Source organism: Parasteatoda tepidariorum, chromosome 2 (genome assembly GCF_982258835.1).
Source record: "Parasteatoda tepidariorum strain Cologne lab strain chromosome 2, Ptep-v5.0, whole genome shotgun sequence".
NCBI classification, from domain to species: Eukaryota; Metazoa; Arthropoda; class Arachnida; order Araneae; family Theridiidae; genus Parasteatoda; species Parasteatoda tepidariorum.
This window is the reverse complement of record NC_141756.1, coordinates 126143573-126165431: the sequence shown is the minus strand read 5'-3', so window position 1 is coordinate 126165431 and position 21859 is coordinate 126143573. Positions and strand designations below refer to the sequence as shown.

Genomic DNA, 21859 nt, shown 5'->3' with positions numbered 1-21859 from the left:
CATAGCTTTAATTACCCTCTCCCCGTTAGTTAAACAAAAGACATGAGGGGTGACTGCGACCTCCCTAATCTATCTAAAATTATTTACTTGAGTAGGGTGGTTTGGTTCATAGAGGCCTACTTCCATTCCGAGTTTGAAAATTATAGCTTAATATTCAAGGGAGTTAGGTGGTCTTGAAATTTGAGCCTTTTTCCCGCCAATTTATTTTATTTAATTTTTTAATCCATTGTGCGTTCTTCTGCAAAGAAAGACAATTGGTTTTATACATAGAACACCTTTGCTATGCTAAACTGTCGTGAAAATATCGTAAAACAAGTTTAGAAAAACAGTATAATTTCAACAAACTACTTTTCCGGATTTTTTCCAGTTTTGAAGCATTATTTGAATTTTCCCGAACAGAAAAAAATATTTTTTAGATATAGAATCCCTTAAAACATCGATAAACACGTTAAATAAATAATATAATGCAAAATAAACAAATAAAAAAAAATTTAAAAATTGACCACAGCCGAGGTTCGAACCCGGTCCCCCACGCTCCAATCGTAAGTCACTAGCGCATGGTCTTAGCCGTTGGACCACGCTTATACGACGTTCGTGCTACAACTTTGCTTTAATTACCCTCTCCCCGTTAGTTAAACAAAAGACATGAGGGGTGGCTGCGACCTCCCTAATCTATCTATAAATATTTACTTAAGTAGGGTGGTTTGGTTCATAGAGGCCTATTTTTTGTCTGAGTTTGAAAATTATAGCTTAATATTCAAGGGAGTTAGGCGGTCTTGAAATTTGAGCCTTTTTCCCGCCAATTTATTTTATTTAATTTTTTAATCCATTGTGCGTTCTTCAGCAAAGAAAGACAATTAGTTTTATACATAGAGCACCTTTGCTATGCTAAACTGTCGTGAAAATTTCGTAAAACAAGTTTAGAAAAATAATATAATTTAAACTAACTACTTTTCCGGGATTTTTCCAGTTTTTAAGCATTATTTGAATTTTCCCGAACAGAAAAAAATATTTTTTATATATAGAATCATTTAAAACACCGATAAACACGTTAAATAAATAATATAATGCAAAATAAACAAAAGAAAAAAAAAAGAAAAATTGACCACAGCCGAGGTTCGAACCCGGTCCCCCACGCTCCAATCGTAAGTCACTTGCGCATGGTCTTAGCCGTTGGACCACGCTTATACGACGTTCGTGCTACTACATAGCTTTAATTACCCTCTCCCCGTTAGTTAAACAAAAGACATGAGGGGTGACTGCGACCTCCCTAATCTATCTAAAATTATTTACTTAAGTGGGATGGTTTGGTTCATAGAGGCCTACTTCCATTCCGAGTTTGAAAATTATAGCTTAATATTCAAGGGAGTTAGGCGGTCTTGAAATTTGAGCCTTTTTCCCGCCAATTTATTTTATTTAATTTTTTAATCCATTGTGCGTTCTTCTGCAGAGAAGGACAATTGGTTTTATACATAGAACACCTTTGCTATGCTAAACTGTCGTGAAAATATCGTAAAACAAGTTTAGAAAAATAATATAATTTAAACAAACTACTTTTCCGGAATTTTTCCAGTTTTTAAGCATTATTTGAATTTTCCCGAAGAGAAAAAAATATTTTTTATATATAGAATCCCTTAGAACATCGATAAAAACGTTAAATAAATAATATAATGCAAAATAAACAAAAGAAAAAAAAATTAAAAATTGACCACAGCCGAGGTTCGAACCCGGTCCCCCGTGCTCCAATCGTAAGTCACTAGCGCATGGTCTTAGCCGTTGGACCACGCTTATACGACGTTCGTGCTACTACATAGCTTTAATTACCCTCTCCCCGTTAGTTAAACAAAAGACATGAGGGGTGACTGCGACCTCCCTGATCTATCTATAAATATTTACTTGAGTAGGGTGGTTTGGTTCATAGAGGCCTACTTCCATTCCGAGTTTGAAAATTATAGCTTAATATTCAAGGGAGTTAGGCGGTCATGAAATTTGAACCTTTTTCCCGCCAATTTATTTTATTTAATTTTTTAATCCATTGTGCGTTCTTCTGTTAAGAAAGACAATTGGTTTTATACATAGAACACCTTTGCTATGCTAAACTGTCGTGAAAACATCGTAAAACAAGTTTAGAAGAATAATATAATTTAAACAAACTACTTTTCCGGGTTTTTTTCCAGTTTTTAAGCATTATTTGAATTTTACCGAACAGAAAAAAATATTTTTTGTATATAGAATCCCTTAAAACATCGATAAACACGTTAAATAAATAATATAATGCAAATTAAACAAAAGAAAAAGAAATTAAAAATTGACAACAGCCGAGGTTCGAACCCGGTCCCCCGTGCTCCAATCGTAAGTCACTAGCGCATGGTCTTAGCCGTTGGACCACGCTTATACGACGTTCGTGCTACTACATAGCTTTAATTACCCTCTCCCCGTTAGTTAAACAAAAGACATGAGGGGTGACTGCGACCTCCCTGATCTATCTATAAATATTTACTTGAGTAGGGTGGTTTGGTTCATAGAGGCCTTCTTCCATTCCGAGTTTGAAAATTATAGCTTAATATTCAAGGGAGTTAGGCGGTCTTGAAATTTGAACCTTTTTCCCGCCAATTTATTTTATTTAATTTTTTAATCCATTGTGCGTTCTTCTGCAAAGAAAGACAATTGGTTTTATACATAGAACACCTTTGCTATGCTAAACTGTCGTGAAAACATCGTAAAACAAGTTTAGAAGAATAATATAATTTAAACAAACTACTTTTCCGGGTTTTTTTCCAGTTTTTAAGCATTATTTGAATTTTACCGAACAGAAAAAAATATTTTTTATATATAGAATCCCTTAAAACATCGATAAACACGTTAAATAAATAATATAATGCAAATAAAACAAAAGAAAAAAAATTAAAAATTGACCACAGCCGAGGTTCGAACCCGGTCCCCCGTGCTCCAATCGTAAGTCACTAGCTCATGGTCTTAGCCGTTGGACCACGCTTATACGACGTTCGTGCTACTACATAGCTTTAATTACCCTCTCCCCGTTAGTTAAACAAAAGACATGAGGGGTGACTGCGACCTCCCTGATCTATCTATAAATATTTACTTGAGTAGGGTGGTTTGGTTCATAGAGGCCTACTTCCATTCCGAGTTTGAAAATTATAGCTTAATATTCAAGGGAGTTAGGCGTTCTTGAAATTTGAACCTTTTTCCCGCCAATTTATTTTATTTAATTTTTTAATCCATTGTGCGTTCTTCTGCAAAGAAAGACAATTGGTTTTATACATAGAACACCTTTGCTATGCTAAACTGTCCTGAAAACATCGTAAAACAAGTTTAGAAGAATAATATAATTTAAACAAACTACTTTTCCGGGTTTTTTTCCAGTTTTTAAGCATTATTTGAATTTTACCGAACAGAAAAAAATATTTTTTATATATAGAATCCCTTAAAACATCGATAAACACGTTAAATAAATAATATAATGCAAAATAAACAAAAGAAAAAAAATTTAAAAATTGGCCACAGCCGAAGTTCGAACCCGGTCCCCCGCGCTCCAATCGTAAGTCACTAGCGCATGGACTTAGCCGTTGGACCACGCTTATACGAAATTCGTGCTACTACATAGCTTTAATTACCCTCTCCCCGTTAGTTAAACAAAAGACATGAGGGGTGACTGCGACCTCCCTAATCTATCTATAAATATTTACTTAAGTAGGGTTGTTTGGTTCTTTGAGGCCTACTTCCATTCCGAGTTTGAAAATTATAGCTTAATATTCAAGGGAGTTAGGCGATCTTGAAATTTGAGCCTTTTTCACGCCAATTTATTTTATTTAATTTTTTAATCCATTGTACGTTCTTCAGCAAAGAAAGACAATTAGTTTTATACATAGAACACCTTTGCTATGCTAAACTGTCATGAAAATTTCGTAAAACAAGTTTAGAAAAATAATATAATTTAAACAAACTACTTTTCCGGGATTTTTCCAGTTTTTAAGCATTATTTGAATTTTCCCGAACAGAAAAAAATATTTTTTATATATAGAATCCCTTAAAACACCGATAAACACGTTAAATAAATAATATAATGCAAAATAAACAAAAGAAAAAAAAATTAAAAATTGACCACAGCCGAGGTTCGAACCCGGTCCCCCACGCTCCAATCGTAAGTCACTAGCGCATGGTCTTAGCCGTTGGACCACGCTTATACGACGACGTTCGTGCTACTACATAGCTTTAATTACCCTCTCCCCGTTAGTTAAACAAAAGACATGAGGGGTGACTGCGACCTCCCTAATCTATCTAAAATTATTTACTTAAGTAGGATGGTTTGGTTCATAGAGGCCTACTTCCATTCCGAGTTTGAAAATTATAGCTTAATATTCAAGGGAGTTAGGCGGTCTTGAAATTTGAGCCTTTTTCCCGCCAATTTATTTTATTTAATTTTTTAATCCATTGTGCGTTCTTCTGCAAAGAAGGACAATTGGTTTTATAAATAGAACACCTTTGCTATGCTAAACTGTCGTGAAAATATCGTAAAACAAGTTTAGAAAAATAATATAATTTAAACAGACTACTTTTCCGGAATTTTTCCAGTTTTTAAGCATTATTTGAATTTTCCCGAAGAGAAAAAAATATTTTTTATATATAGAATCCCTTAGAACATCGATAAAAACGTTAAATAAATAATATAATGCAAAATAAACAAAAGGAAAAAAAATTAAAAATTGACCACAGCCGAGGTTCGAACCCGGTCCCCCACGCTCCAATCGTAAGTCACTAGCGCATGGTCTTAGCCGTTGGAAAACGCTTATACGACGTTCGTGCTACTACATAGCTTTAATTACCCTCTCCCCGTTAGTTAAACAATAGACATGAGGGGTGACTGCGACCTCCCTAATCTATCTACAAATATTTACTTAAGTAGGGTGGTTTGGTTCATAAAGGCCAACTTCCATTCCGAGTTTGAAAATTATAGCTTAATATTCAAGGGAGTTAGGCGGGAAGAGAGAAATAAAAAGTTGGTAGAGCAATTGAAAAATGATATAAAGTTGGTTAAATTACAAGCAGAAATTCGAAAAAATAATGAAATGAAATTAGAAGTAGATATAGGAATACAGAAATCATTGGCAGAATTTCACGAACCTGTACTTCATCAAATGGAAAAACTAAAAACATCTAGACAACAACATTTGATAGGTATAAAAAATGCTGTCGATGATTTATCTTTAACTATGAATGACTTCAATAAAACTTTACCACAGATAGAGAATCAGTCAGAGGAAGATTATACTGAATAATGCAAGAAGTATGTTTTTAAAAATAGATATAGACAGAGATGTGGATAAAACTGTTCTAGAAGAATTAGAATTTGAATTACCTTCAATAATGTGGAATAAAACTGATGAAGTTATTTATAGGGCAAAAGAATACAGAGATAAATTTAAAAGAGAGAAAGGAAATGAAAGTAAAAAAAAAAATTTTGCAACTAAAGAAAAGAAAGTTGAATATCAAAAAAAGATTGACATTGCTGATAATAAGATGAGTATGATGAAAATATATATAGATGCTTTATCAGCTATTAAAAAGGTAGATATTACACAGGAAAAGGTTTAGAAGATAAATTGAAAATTTTAGCTGATTTGACAGATAAAATTTGTAAAGGTTCTAAAAGTAAAAAATTTTATAATAAAACTGTTGATTTGTTGGATTCACTATTAAGAGAGGGAACTATGACAAACGATCAGGTAAAGGAATACTATAAGAAATTTCTTAGTAAATAAATGATTGTAAAAAAAGTATACTTGAGCGAAAGTCAGATTTCTAAATTGAAATCAGCTTATAAAAGTGGTGAAGAAGTTAGTTTACAAATAGATAAAAGTAAAACACCCAACTTTGATTTACATTTAACAGTTACGCTAATTAACCAAATTGATAAAAGTAAAAGAATTAAAATATCAAAGACTCAACTGAAAAAGATTGGAGTGTTTTAACCATTTTTCGTGCCTTTACTTTCTACTTTAGCATTAGAAGCAGCTGGTTGGGGTACTAAGAAAGTGTTGGACAAAATTTCTGGATCAGGTAAAAAAAAAAAAAAACCTTGTGGAAAGGGAGTCTATCAACTCTGGGAATATTCAACGAAATGATTGAAAATAACATGAAAGGTGAAAAAGGTTTCAGAGGTGTGTTTACTTCAGATTTATTACCAAAACAAATTAAAAAATTTGAAAACGGTATTTTAGATATTTCTACAGGTCCTGGCACTCATTGGGTTTGTTATTATAACGATCCTAAATACTCTTTTATAGAATACTTTGATCCTTTTGGAGAATATGAATATAACACTATAAAAATAAAAAATGATTTTCTTCCTAAAAATATACAAAATTATTTAAATACTTCAAAAAAAGAAATACGTTATAACAATAATGTCTTACAAAGCCCCAGTTCTGTAAAATGTGGTTTTTACTGCATGAAATATATAACTGAAAGAAATAAAAATAAATCTCCTATCGATGTCTTATATTCATTTACACAAGAGCCTAGTGATTATAATGAAAAAATTGTTCTTTATAAATGAAGTATATTATTTTAGATTCAAAAAACGTAAATAAATCTGAAGATTTCACCATTGAGTATTCGAGACCTTTTCATTTTACAGAGATAGCTCTTAAGTCTTTTTCAATGTATATTTCATGGAATAATATTACGGAGAAAAACAATAAATTTTCATACTTTGACGGAGCCAAATGGGAAGATTTTATTATTCCAAATGGTCATTACAATATAAGAGGTTTGAATCGATATATGGTCAAATTCTTTGGAAATGATCCACCTATATTATTTGGAATAATCGAAGAAAGACAAAGATTTAGTATTAAACTTAAAAAGAATTATAAAATTGATTTAACTAAAACTGAATTGTACAAAATTTTAGGATTCGAACCTAAAATATATGAAGAGGAAGAGCAAGAAGGTAAATTTATTGCTGATATAGCTAATGGTAATGATAATATTTATATTCACTGTGATATAGTGGATGGTGCTTATATAAATCAGTTTCAATCTCAAGTCATTTATTCTTTCACATCTTCAAATCCACCTGGAAGTTTATATTTTAAAGATTTTGATAAACTGATATTTTTTCCCGTTAAATCTGATTCTATAAATCGAATTAGAATGAGAATTACAAATCATAGAGGTGAACTAATTGATTTAAATAAACAAGAAGTACAGTACAAATTTATTGCTAAATAAATTAATAAACATAGATTGTACAGAAAGAGTAAAAAAATACAAGGAAGAGGCTTCTTTTCAGACTTTATAAGTCCAGTTGTAGAAGAAAAATCTAAAGAATTTGTGAGAGAAAAATTTAATGAAATATTTTCCAAAAATAAGAAACTTGGTGCTGGATTGAAAATTTTTATTCCTAAATAAATGGATAAAATTTACGATTTGAAAGACACTAGTTATTATTATAATAACGACGTTGAAAGTTTTGAATATAGGGAAATAAAAAGTGAAAATAGAGATAGAAATAATCTTCATGAAAATGCTACATTTAATTTCCTTATCAATGATACAAATGTTAATATTTTATATTCTGCAGGATATCTGCAACAAGAATTAAAAATTGTAAAAGGAGATGGGGGTGCAATAAGTAATGAAAATGTTACCCTAGTGAATGGAGAAGGTCTCGTAAATTCAAACACGTTGACTATAGGAAATACTGAAGTTCAATCCACTATAAATTATAAAGCCATTATGAATCAAGTATTAGGGATGATACACTTCACCCCTGATTACTCAACATCAGAAGCTACCAACATGTTCTTTTATGTAGATACAGCTGATTCTGCAGATAGAAAGGATTTGAAATACAATGGAACTCTGGTAGACACTACCAAAATAACAGATTTTTTTCAAAACCTTAAACTAAATGAAAGTTTTAATGAAGGATTTTCAAAAAGATGCAAATTTACTAAAAATAGTCAAACCGTAAAAATATGGATTCCTTTAAAATATATATTTGATTTCCTTAACGAATATAAAAAAGTAATGACAGGTTTCCAAGTTAAAATAGAAATTCAAAGAAATGAAAGTAAAAACATGCTGTATACAGATATTCAAAATCCAGATTTTAAGGTCTTTGTTGAAGATTTATCACTTTGGTTACCTTATGTTAGATTTAAAAATTCAGCATCTGTAACATTCAATGAATTAAAATTATCAAATACTCCTATAGAAATAAATTGGGATCATTATAACATTATCAAATCAAATGTATTTTATAAAAATACCAGTGGGTCTCATTCTATTCCGGCTACATCTGATGAAGTTTTGAGTTTATATGTCATTCCTGAATATGATGAAAGAAATGAAAACATGAATCAAAATAACATGATGTTTGATCACTTGGATATGATAGAACGTTGGTTAATGATTAATAACATTAAAGTTCCCACAGTAAGTTATATGATGGACTTTAATAAAAATGATTATAATCGATTATATTATGCTCTTTTAGAATCAGGAATGAATAATATAAATTCTGAAACAGGTTGTATGATAAACTATTCAAATTTCAGTAAGTATCCTATAATTCGTTTTAACTTGACAAACCATGAAAATTATACCAACTTAAGTAATTTAATGATTGAATTCAATTGGAGATTGAGAAATAATACTACTAAAAATTATGTTTTTTACTTTATTTTGAAAGAAAGAAACAAATGCTCCTTGAATATGTCAACTCAAGATATAAAAATTATTAAAACTCTGAAAACTGAATCACAATAAATGGCTGCTTATTATCCACTTTACGATGATGAAATAAAAGGACCTTTAGGACCACCAGGTGTAGGATTTAAATTAACGAATGATGGTAATTATGATATGGAAAGTAAACTTATAAAAAATGTTTTACATCCTCAAGAAGATAATGATTCTTCAACTAAAAAATATGTAGATGATTTAAAAAATAAGTGTTTGATTCGTAATAACGGTTATTTTAATGCTAAACATAAATGTATTAGAAATATAGCAATTCCTCTAGAGGGCAATGATGCTTCAACTAAAAAATATGTTGATGAATTAAAAGACAAAAGTTTAATACACAATGAAAATAATTTTGATGCTAAAAATAAAATCATATCAAATGTAAAAGAACCTGAAAAAGAAGGCGATGCTGTTACCAAAAAACATCTTGATTATTATTGTATACTGTGGGATAAAATGAATAGAAGTTATTATGCTCACAACCAAAGAATATCGAGTGTAAAATGGCCCACAAATTATACCGACGTTGCTAATAAATATTACGTTGATAATAAAACTTTTTGCGCAACCACAGATAGACTTGTTCAGTTTACAGGTGTGGGTTACAAGACTTTTGAATTCACAGAACTACTTCAAAACTTTTAGATTCAAACTTAAAATTATCACAAAACATGTATATGAAAATTAAAATTTTTTTAGCCTGTGATAAAGTAGGGGAAAAGCCTAAAATACGTTTAGAAAAAGTGAAAGAAGTACTTCTTGATAAAGAGATAAATGTTAATGAAGATGCAATAACTATGTTTGCGTATGGAAAGTTAAATGAAGTTTTGACATTATCAGTGCTAACAGGAGGAGGCTGTAAATTAAAGCCTTATTTACACATTGAAAAGATAAAATTTTCTTCTTAATAAATGGCAAATGAAATAAATTGGGATGACTTTTATAGAAAGAAACTTTCAGAAGATGTAATTATAAGTTTAGCAGATTATTTAAAATGGGAATATGTGTTTCAATATTCTGAATTGTCTGAAAGGTTAATAGAACAGCATGCACAACCAGATGATTGGTATATTATTTCTCAATATCAAAAACTCAATGAACCTTTTATTGAAAAACATGCCTCTGATGTAGATTGGGAAAAAATATGTAGATATCAAACCTTATCTATCTGTTTTATTGAGAGACATTTAGATAAAGTGACTTGGTATGAAATATCAAGATTCCAATGATTGGATTTAAAATTTATAGAAAAGTATTATGAAAGTTTAAATATGAATGTTGCATCTAGATATCAAAAATTATCAATGAACCTTATAAGAAGATTTCAAGATTATGTAAATTGGGATTATATTATACAATATCAAGATATTGATAAAGATTTTGTAATAGAATTTGTTTCTAAAATAGATTTCTGTCTCTTAATAAAAAATAAAAACAATATACTACCAGAAGAATTTTATAATTCAAACAAAGAAAGGATAGTTTGTATACTTCTTGCTGAAATTTGTCATAATACACGAGTATCGCTATATGAACCATTAAAAGAATAAATTATTTAAAAAAATAATATATTAAAGAAATTTTTATTTTAATAATAGTTTTTACTCGCAGTAGATTATTTTCTACTCGCAGTAAAATTTTATAGGAAATAAATGTATCCTAAAATTATAATAAGAGATTATAATGAACCTAATGAATTTCAAGATCCAAATCAACATCCTTTACTACCTATTCATACTTTTAGATTAATTATAAATGGTCCCTCGAAGTGCGGAAAATCAAATTTATTAGTTAATTTAATATATGACTATTTACACTTTGACAGACTTTACGTGTGTGCAAAAGATATATGTGAATCTAAATACGTAAAATTACAAGAAAAATATACTCAATTTGACGATGTAGAATTAGAAAATATTCAAAAATGTAAAGGCTTAAAGAATAAAAAAGAAGTTTTGAAAGAATATAAGAAATTTAAAAAAGATCAAGTTTTGTTTTCTTTCAAACTAGAGGATTTTATTACTGTTGATGACTTGGATCCTTCCTATATGAATTTAGTTGTATTTGATGATTGTATCTGTGAAAAAGATCAACATTCTATTGAAGAATTTTTTATTTGAGGAAGAAAGAAAAATGCTTCTATTATTTATTTAAGTCAGTATTATTATAAAATACCTATAACAATAAGAAGTAATAGTGACTACTTTATACCTTTTGAGATGAAACAAAAAGAAATTCGACAAATAATAAGAGAAATAGATGGTCGATTAACTAAAGAAGAATTTAATAAAATGTATAGAAAGTACAACGTAAAACCATATGATTTTTAATGTTGGATTTAGTGAATCCTGAAATGAGATATCGAGATGAAACCTTTCATCCTATATAAATGGAAGAATATCTTGAAAAAAGAATTTATATATACAGGAAATCTTATCAATTGATGAATGAATTGAGTTTATCGTTATCAGTAGGAAAGTTCTTATTTAGTGCTTCTGGCTTAATAAGTTTCGTTTTTCTACCCTTATCAGCCTTGAGTTTAACAGCTGGTGTACTTGAAATAATAGATAGATCTTTGAAAATTTCAGCTAAAAAAAGTGAATATAAACAAGCCTTTAAGTTCTATAAACAACTATTAAATTTGTTGAAATCAAACAATGTGACTGAACAAGAAGTATATATGAGGGAAGTTGAATATATTCAAAATTTACAATATTTTCCTATAGAAAGATGTATAAAGAAGTCTCAATTAAGTGGTTACAAGTATGTCAACAAATAATATTTACATCTAAATAAATGTGTAATAAAAAGAGTTGCAAGTGTAAAACAGGAAAGGGTGTAATTAATAAAGCTATTAACAATTTACCCTTTGAAATGCATTTACCAGGTCATAGTTTTACAGGTCCTGGAACCCAATTACTACGAGGAAAAAAGAGATTGAATGATGATTTAACATATAAAGAATGGTCAAAACCTATAAATAAAGTAGATGAAGCTGCATACAGACACGATGTTTGTTATTTAAAAACAAAGATACAAAAACCAGAAATGAAGTATGTGATACAAATATGATAAATGAGTTAGATGCAATTCCAAATCCTACCATTTGTGAAAGAATAGAAAGAGGAATTGTTAAATCTATTATCAAAGCTAAAAGAACATTCGGTATGGGAGCTATATATTGTCTAAAATGTAAAAATTTTACAAATACTAAAGATGCTCATGAAGTAACTTCTAAAAATGGAAGAGAGGTTATCGAGAGCTTATCACCCTACATTTACAGAAGAAATTTTTATAATATCTGTAGCTTTGAAAACAGATCCTATAACTTACAGAGGGAAAGATTTAAATGGAAAAGAAATAAAAGGAACTTATTATGAAAAAGAATTGGTTAAATATACTGAAGAAATATTTAAAATTGAAAAAATAATAAGAAAGAAAGGTAATAAAGTGTTAGTCAAATAGTTGGATAAATAAAAGTGATATAGTCTAAGTTGGAAGAACTAAGTTGATCGTCTAATCTAATTTCGGAATTAATTTGTTTATATCATTTTTAAATCTCTCCATATCATAATCTTTTAATTTTAAATGATTAAATTTAGTTTCTATATAAGAAATATTTTCTTTTACTCTGTTAAATAAATTAATAGCATTCGGATTATATTGAATTTCATGAGCTATTTTTAAATTAGGATATCTAAATTTTAAATCTCGTATAGTTTTATTATATAAACCTCTTTGACATCTAATAACATAATAATGATAATCAGAATCATTTTTATTATTTTCTATTATTGTAAACATGTTTAATTTTCTAGGTTGAGATGTTTTAGGTGCTACGTCTTCTTTATATTTTTCATTTTTATTTTTAAGTCATTCATTTTAATTTTTATTATATCTAATTTCTTTTGAAGTTTATCATTATCATTTTTATATTTTTCATTAAATTCATTAGCATAATAATTAATTACAACATCGTTTACTTTTTTAGAAAATTCAGGTGAAATCCAACAAGCTATATTTGTAATTAAATCCTTAGAAACATAAGTCCCATTATATTTTAATTCAGTTGCATTTCTACCTTTAATTTCATAAAATAATGAATTTTCTAGAGGGCCCGAATTCGGGCCTTCTAGGATTTTAGCTAAATATAAAATTAACTCTTTAGATTCTTTATTTTCTAACCACTTTTTAAATCTTTTACCTCCTGATTTACATAGCTTAGAAGCATTGAAATATCCAGTATTTTTATCTATTATCAATTTAAAATCTCCAAACAATCCATAATAATAACTATCTTTAATTTGCTCATAACAAATATCTTTTAAAGAAGTCATTTTATTACAAAACATTTTTATAAATTAATCTTATTATCTATATCCATTTATAATCTCTAATTTCATATGTTATTTTTTCAATTATTAATATAAAATTTTACCAGTTTTTGTTTATTTAAATACTCTATCCAGTATTTTTAAAATCACCAAATAATAAAATTTATCTTTCTCCTAACAAATATCTTTTAAAGAAGAACCAGTAGTTTCAGTAAGAATATCCTGCATAATTTTTATAAATTCTGACGATGAAGGAGCATGGACATTGGAGGCATAACTTTGACCTGCCATTTTTTTTTCGTAACTAAAGATGTTTTCAGCAACGTGGCTTATAAAGAAGATTATTATCAGATAAAAAAATCACACCACTCTCCGGTCAGAATCCCACGAAGCGGTCAATTTTTACCGCAAAGTGGCATGAAAAAAGTTTCTTCGATTTTCATCACTCTGATAAGTTTCAAAATGTTTTAATTATTATTATGTAAATAAATGGAAAGTCATTATTGAGAAATATTTAATCAGATTAAAAGGAATAGCCTTTCAAATTTAAAAATTACATTTGATAAGGAAGAAGAAAAATATTATTATGATTCAAATGATTTTGATATTTTTTTAAAACAGAGATACACATCTAGAATTAGTTTTTTTTAAAAGTTAAAAAGAAAATTGAACTTGGTTTTTACAGTTGAAGCAGATGAAATGTTTTTAAAATTTTTAGATTATATGTATTTTAAAAAGAGTTTAAATTATAAATCTTTTATGAAAAAGACATGTGAATATTATAATATTTCTAACAATATTAAGTTACGTAGTCCTAAAAATCAAAACATTTATGATGAAATTTGGAATTCGTTTCTTAAAGACTATGAGATTTAACTGCAGAAAATATTTAAAAAAACGTTTTCTAATAAATGGAAGAGAAATTTTGTTGTGATTGTAAGACTTTGAAATCAGCTGACGAATTTTACAAATTTAAAAAATATTTATTTAAAAGATGTATAAATTGTGATCTCAAAAGAAAATATACATATTATGAATGCAAATGTGGAGAAAATTATACTTATTCACATAAAGAACGGCATTTTAAAAGTAATTTTCATATAAAACGTATGAAAGAATTGGATAATAAGTATTTATAAATTTTCTTCCTTATAAATGAGTAACATGGCAAAGGAGTTCAAACACTTGAGTAATGTACTCTCAACTTTCAGTATTAAAAAACTAAGAGAATTGATAACTAAACTTAAAATTCCTGTCCTGACTGATAAGAGATTAAAATCAAATATCATTGAATCAACAGTTTCATATATCAAAAGTACAGGAAATTATAAATCTGTTTTATCAGATTATTTAGGATTAGATGCTTCTTATTATATGGAAAGCAAAACTTAAACTATTTAATAAATATCCTAAGCAAAGAAATGAATTAAAAAAAGTTTTTGATTCTTATAATTTAAAATATAAAGATGGTAAATTTATACCGAAAGCAGAAAAAAATATTTTAACTGAAACTAATTTAAATGCTTTGTATAGGCCTCAAAAAATAAAAGATAAGGTAAAAGTAGAGGTAAATCTTAACAATTTCTTTAAACCAGATTATAAAATTATTGAATTCAGAGGTCAATATATTAAAAAATATGAAGTTTATAGAAAACAATATAGAGTGGTAGGATCTAAAATTTTACCTGAACAATACTATAATATTTTAAGAAATATATTTAAAAGGGCTATTGGAAATATTATAGGAAAAGTAGATGTAATTATACATAATCCCAAATTAAATGTACCTTTTCATGATAAAATGATGTCAACTAAAACTGCTTTTAATGAATACATTGATAAATTATTCAACCAAATTGAATATAAAGAACTTGATATAACAGAGTGTATATTTGATTTTAATGTCATCGAATTACCTCACAGTGGTAGACACAAGGCTTTAAAAATGTGTTCTGAAACAGATCCAGCAAAAAAGAAAAGCATTTGTCAAATAAAAAATTATGATAATATATGTTTGGCTAGATCAATTGTAACAGTTTTAGCTATCCAAAATCCTGAACTGTTAAGTGATAAATTATGTACTGAAAAATTATCAAGCAATGATATAATTTATATTAAAAAAGGGTGTGTTTTACAAAAAACATTAGCTATAAAATTACATGATATATGCAAAATTCCTTTAGAAGTGTGCAGTTTAGAAGAAGTTAAAATATTTGAAAATTTTCTAGACATTCAGATCAATATAGTTTGCAGAGAAAATGGTAATGAAATTATATATAATGGTGATTATAAATCAACATGTATTTTTTTTATATATAAGAATAGAAATCATTTCAATGTCATTACATCAATGACAGGATTTTTAGGTAAGAATAAGTATTGTAATTATTGTAAAGTGGGCTATAAACGTTCAGATCAACATAAATGCCCTTTAAAATGTGATAGGTGTTTTGTTAAAGAATCTGATTGTGAAGGAGAGGAAATATTTTGTAAAAAATGTAACCGTAAATTTAAAGGAGAAGATTGTTTTGATAATCATAAAAAAGAATTTCCAAAGAAACCTAGTGTTTGTAAAGTTTTATGGAAATGTTTAAAATGTAAAAGAAATATTAAAAGATTTGAAAGAGACCCTGGTAAACATATATGTGGTGAATATCGTTATAATAATTGTTGGGAGTGGGTCACTAAAGGTCATGAGTGTTTCATGAAAAAAGTAAAGGAGGTGTATGTAAAGATAATTGTGCAAAAAATAAATGTATTAAAAAACAATGGTGTACGCTATGTAAATCGGATTATACAGAAAAATACTTATTTTTTTATGTTGAAACCAAGCAAGATACAGGAATTCATGAAGTGAATCTAGTTATATGTCATGATTTTCATGGAAACGAAACAGAATTTAAAAATGAAAACGATTTTTGTGAATGGTTATTTAGAGAGGAACGAATTGGATATACAGTTATAGCTCATTATGGAAAAGGATTTGATTTTCAATTTTTAGCTAAGTATTGTTTTAAAAAACATATAAAAATATCCACAATTTATCAAGGAAATAAGTTAGCATATATGAAAGCTGATGAGTATAATATAAGGTTTATTGATTCTATTAATTTTACAATGTGTGCACTCAAGAAATTTCCAAAAACATTCAATTTAAACGAACTGGCCAAGGGTTATTTTCCTCATTTATTCAACAAACAAAAGAATCAAAATTATATTGGTAAATATCCAGATAAATATTACTATGGATATAATTATATGATTGATGAAGACAGGAAAAAATTTGATAAATGGTATGATTCCATTAAACATGAAACCTTTGATTTCCAAAAGGAATTTATAAAATACTGCAGATCTGATATAGATATTTTAAGAAAAGGTTGTTTAGAATTAAGAAGATTATTCTTAGAAGCTGTGAATGTAGATCCGTTTAAATATGTAACTTTAGCTGGTCTATGTATGGCCATTTACAGAGATAAATTCTTGAAAGAAAATACAATAGCTATTGATGAAAATGTCATTCAAAAAGATCAGTACAGTAAAAAATCAATAGCTTGGTTAGATTACATATCAAAAAAGGAAAATATTAATATACGTCATGCTTTGAATGGAGGAGAGAAAAAATTCCAATTAGGTGAAAAATATTATAAGGTAGATGGATTTTATAAAAATACAGTATTTCAATTTAATGGATGTTTCTGGCATGGATGTAACAAATGTTCCACTAGAACACAAGTAAACACTGTTAATCAAATGCTTATGGAAGATTTATATAAACAAACTAAGAAGATCAATAAAAAATAATTAAAGCAGGTTATGAATTGGTAAATATCTGGGAGTGTGATTTTGATAATAATAAGGATATGAAACAATACATGAAAAAGGAATGGAAGAGAGATTTTATAGAACCTTTAAATCCTAGAGATGCTTTTTATGGTGGAAGATGTGAACCTACCAAATTAAAATATGAAATGAAAAGTAATGAAAAAGGCAGATATATTGACGTATGTTCTTTATATCCTACTGAAAATTATTTTGATAACTATCCAAAAGGTCATCCTATCAAAGTATTTAATCCTAAAAAATACAATGAAAATTGGTATGGATTGATAAAATGTAAAATACTTCCACCCAGAAAATTATATCATCCAGTATTACCTTATACAGCAGAAAAATTAATATTTTCACTATGCAGAATTTGCTCTGAAACAATAAAATGCAATCATTTCAAAACAACTTTAGAAAAGAAGAAATGCGAAATGTGTCATGAAATAAGAAATTCGGAATGTAAACACGATGATTGTGATTGATGCATTATTGGAACTTGGGCTACCGATGAGATCAGATTAGCTGTTAAAAAAGGATATAAAATATTGAATATTTATGAAGTGTGGAATTTCAAAAATAAATCGAATAAACTATTTAGAAAATATGTCAAGATGTTTTTAAAAATAAAATTAGAAACTTGTGATAAGTGGAAAAATAATTTCAAAAATGAAGAAGAGTATAGAAAAGTAGTTAAGGAAAAATTAAATATTAAATTAGATAAAATTGAAGAAAATCCAGGTTTGAGATTCATAGCTAAAATATGTTTAAATTCTTTATGGGTTAAGTTTGGCCAAAGAAATAATATGAAGCAAACTGAATATGTGATGGAAATTGAAGATTTTTATAGAATTATTCTAAATGATACTATTAAGGATTTGAATATGAATTTTTTAAACAACGATTGTGTGGAAATGAGTTATAAAATGAAAGATAAATTTGAAAAAAATAACTTCAATACTAATGTATATATAGCTGCTTTTACAATTAGTTCTGTCAGAATTAGATTATATGAAATGTTAGATATATTAGGAGATAAAGTACTTTATTATGATACAGATAGTGTAGTATATATAGACGACGGTACCAATAAAATTGAAACGGGATGCATGTTAGGAGAATGGACTGATGAATTGGGAAATGATAAATATATTACATCTTGGATAGCTGGAGCCTTTAAAGATTATGGGTATAAGTTAAATGATAAATCTGTACATGGAAAAGTAAAAGAATTTAAAATGTCTTATCAGAGTGAAACCATATTAGACTTTGATAATAGGACTAAAATAATAACAGGTGAAACAGATTGTTTAGATGTAGAAATCAATCAGTTTAAAATCGAAAAAAATAGAAATATTTCAAGTATTAAAACAAATAAATGTTATACCTTTGGATACGATAAACGTAGACTTTTAGATAATTATGATACTGTGCCTTTTGGCTTTTAAAAAATGTTTCTTAATAAATGGATAAGATTACAGTCATCCTAAACATTCAGGGATTTATTTTTCCCAATCGTAAGATTGTAAGAGAGATAGGATGGGTTCATTTAAATTTACCAATCGGTGAATATATTGGCGTATTTACACCCAATTGTGAATTGAATGATCAAGAATTGAAGATTGTACGTAAATGCACTTCAGAAGTACACGGATTAAGATTTAATAGAAATAAGAATAGTTTATGGATAAATCATCAAGACGTAAAAAATTATATAAATAACCTATATCAACTATATGGTGGTACATTTGCTTATAAAGGAGGTATTTTAGAAAAAGAGATATTAGATGAATTGAATATACCATCTATTGACATTGATGTACCTAAATGTACTAAAATTTTAGGACCTGGATGTTCGTCATACAAGTGTATGTATTACAGAAATTATATTGCAAAAAATGTTTCTAAATAAATGGAAGAATTCAATGACCTCAAACGATTTCCTGAAACATACAAATTAAATGAACTCGAGATAGGTAAATATAATTTAATATCGCTGAGAAAAATAAATACAAAATACGGTGACTCTATTGTAGCTAGATTAGAAGTAGACAATGATGAGAAAGATTTTTATCTCTCGAAATGTCAAGGGGAATTATCTGATAAAGCTATAAGAAAAATTAATAGTGGAAAATATATTTTTGATTTTAAAGGTAAAAATAAATATTACGATTATGATTTGCATGTAAAATAAAAAACGATATTTTAAATTTTATTAATAAGGGATTATTACTAAAGTCATAAAAAAATGAGGGATTATTACTATAAAAATAAGAATTTTGATTACTAAAGTCATATAAAATACAGGATTATTAATAAAATAAAAATTATTAATATAAAAAATAAGAATTTTTAAATATGCTGATTTTGTTTAATATTTCATATAAAAATGCAAAATATAGGTATATTTTAAGTTTTCTTAATATAAAAATAGGAAATTAATAGTAGTATATGAGGAAGGGGCAAAGTGTCCTGTAGCCCCCCCCCCCCCCCCCATATACTACTCATCAATACAACTGAAAATATTATTTTAATCTGCCTTTATTTTCTTCCAGTTTCTAAAAAAATTTTGTTCAATTCAATTTAAGAACTTAATGCACTTATTACATTTCAAAATGCATTTATATTACATTATAAATAAATATATAATATCACATTAAAAACAAGTATGAAAATGTTCAATTTTCTAAGGATTAAATTACCCTATTTTTTGTGTTCAATTCCTCAAATCTGCATTCTCAAGTTCTTCTAATGCTTTACCAAGACTATTCTGTCAGTTTCCTTTCCGAAATATCAAACCACTAAAAAAAGTGACATTTTATGATCATTCATTTTAGCAAAGGGAGATCTTAAAGCAAAACTGTTATGTTTTCTAAAATTTACAAAATAGAGAAAATAGAAAATAGCTTTGATAATATTTCATCAGAATTTTGTAATATCCAAACAGCTCTTAAAAATATTTTTCTGCCTTTAGAAGATAAATCAGCGAAACTCGCTATTCTTTTCAGGAATATATATCAAGTTTGCACTTCAGGGATCTCAAACAACATATTTTCAGTTTAAACTTTTCTTCTCAATTTCTAATTTAAATCTGTTGATAGTGCTGCAAATGTAAAAAAAACATGAAATCACACAGTTAAATTGAACCCATAAATTAAGTAAATTCTTTTTTTGGTATGAAAAATCAAATTTCATCTAAAAGTTCCTCAAATTTGAGAAGAAACTGTATACAACGTAAAAAGTTTGTCCTATTGAGATTCTATTTCCTGTAACAACTCAGAGAACTTGTGATTTTTTAAAGCACATTCAGATATAAATTTTAAGAATTCTAGTTAAAATAGACAAAAGATCATAAAATAAATGCATATTAACTTATGCACACAATAATGCTCGTTTCTGAATCTACCTTTGTTGTCAGTCTTAGAGATTTTTTAAAAACGTTTTGCAGTAAATGTAAGCAAATAAAGTAATTTATAGTATACTTGTTGTGTACCACCATTACATCTGAAAACCTAGTGCCACGAGTGTCGTAGGTTTGCCATCTTTGCTTTATAGTGACCAGATTATAGAATGACAACAAGTAGTCATCACAAAAGATCATACATAAGTAATTTTGTGATGTTACATTTCAATGACTTAATTTGTAAATTTATCCACAAAACACAACCAAAATAGAGAATTAAAATTTTATGGAAAAAATATACATGGCAGTGATATATTATTAAATTATAAAAGTTTATTAAAAAAAAGGATAATTAAAAAGATAATACATAAATTTAGTTCAACATCATAGTCTTTCATTCTCAGATGTAAGGAAAAGTGGGGAAAGATCGTTTAGCTAAGATTTAAAGGGTGTTGGAGTTGATCTGCTCAACATAGAAGCTGTCAGATATCCCTTGTTTAGTTTTGTACAAGACAACAGTCATGAAAAGTCACACATATATAACTTTTGTTATAAATTATTTTTTTCTAGAAAAAGTCAAATCACCCCATTAATAAGACCAGGAATAAATGCTAACTCTATGGGAAATTTAGAAAAGCTAGAATTTCAATGAAAAAGTAGCAGACATTTCCATTTTATAAGGAAATTTACTGAAATTATGCAGGCAATTTACATGTGATGTAGTCAAGACTGTACTCAAGGGAGGGGGACAAAACATCTAGGGGTCTGACCAAAATTCATTACGAAAACTATAGCATTTTTTTAAAAGAAAATTGCAGAGAATTTTTTATATCAAAGCATAAACTACAATTCTGCTGTCTTCAAAAACTACACAAAATATGAAAATAGAAGCAATAAACTTTGTTCCATGAAACTTTTGTTCAATCTTGAATGCAGTTATTTTCTTCCTTCAATGTTTTCTAGCTTTCATGGTCTCAGCCTAGGGAAAGATTGGGTGTTACCCTGTCTAACCCCCAAGAGTAAAGGTTCTACTGAAGAGTGATACTAATGAACCTTATTGTTTGTTATGAATCGTTAGTAATTACGTTTATTAAGCTGTACTAAAAATAATTGTAATAACGCTAGATTTAAAAACAAAAGAACATTAAAGTTGATACAGAAAAACAAGTTTATCTATACAGATGCATTGAATTAATCACCAACAATATGATAGGTGCATCTATTTGACAAGTGACGTGTAATTCAGAGTTTGCCCACTGAAAAACAAAATTAATTTTGACACAATCAAGGTACCCAGTTTCCCCCCTACTCTCCCGTTATAATATTTAAAATAATAAGGGAATTAATACCTTTGATAACTGGATTAGAATGAACAATTATGTTGTTTTCTTTTCTTCTTTCATTTAGCTTAAACAAAGTTTTCCAAAAATCACACAAAGCTTCAGAATAAGTCTGTAAAAAATTCATACTAACAATTTAATAACAATTCAGTAAAAGAATATATTAGCATAAAGACTATGGA

General features: G+C 27.9%; 1 protein-coding gene across 4 annotated transcripts in view; it reads right to left on the bottom strand.

The window, feature by feature from the left end:
- Positions 1-21859, bottom strand: part of LOC147816182 (cofilin/actin-depolymerizing factor homolog) — a 70310-nt gene that overhangs the window by 46352 nt on the left and 2099 nt on the right. For all 4 annotated transcript variants that reach the window (XM_087158337.1, XM_087158340.1, XM_087158336.1 and 1 more), the window contains exons 2-3: positions 21687-21789; positions 19637-19735 (exon numbers count right to left, since the gene is read on the bottom strand). The gene's annotated coding sequence lies outside the window, so the exon portion shown is untranslated. The remainder of the gene's footprint in view (positions 1-19636; positions 19736-21686; positions 21790-21859) is intronic.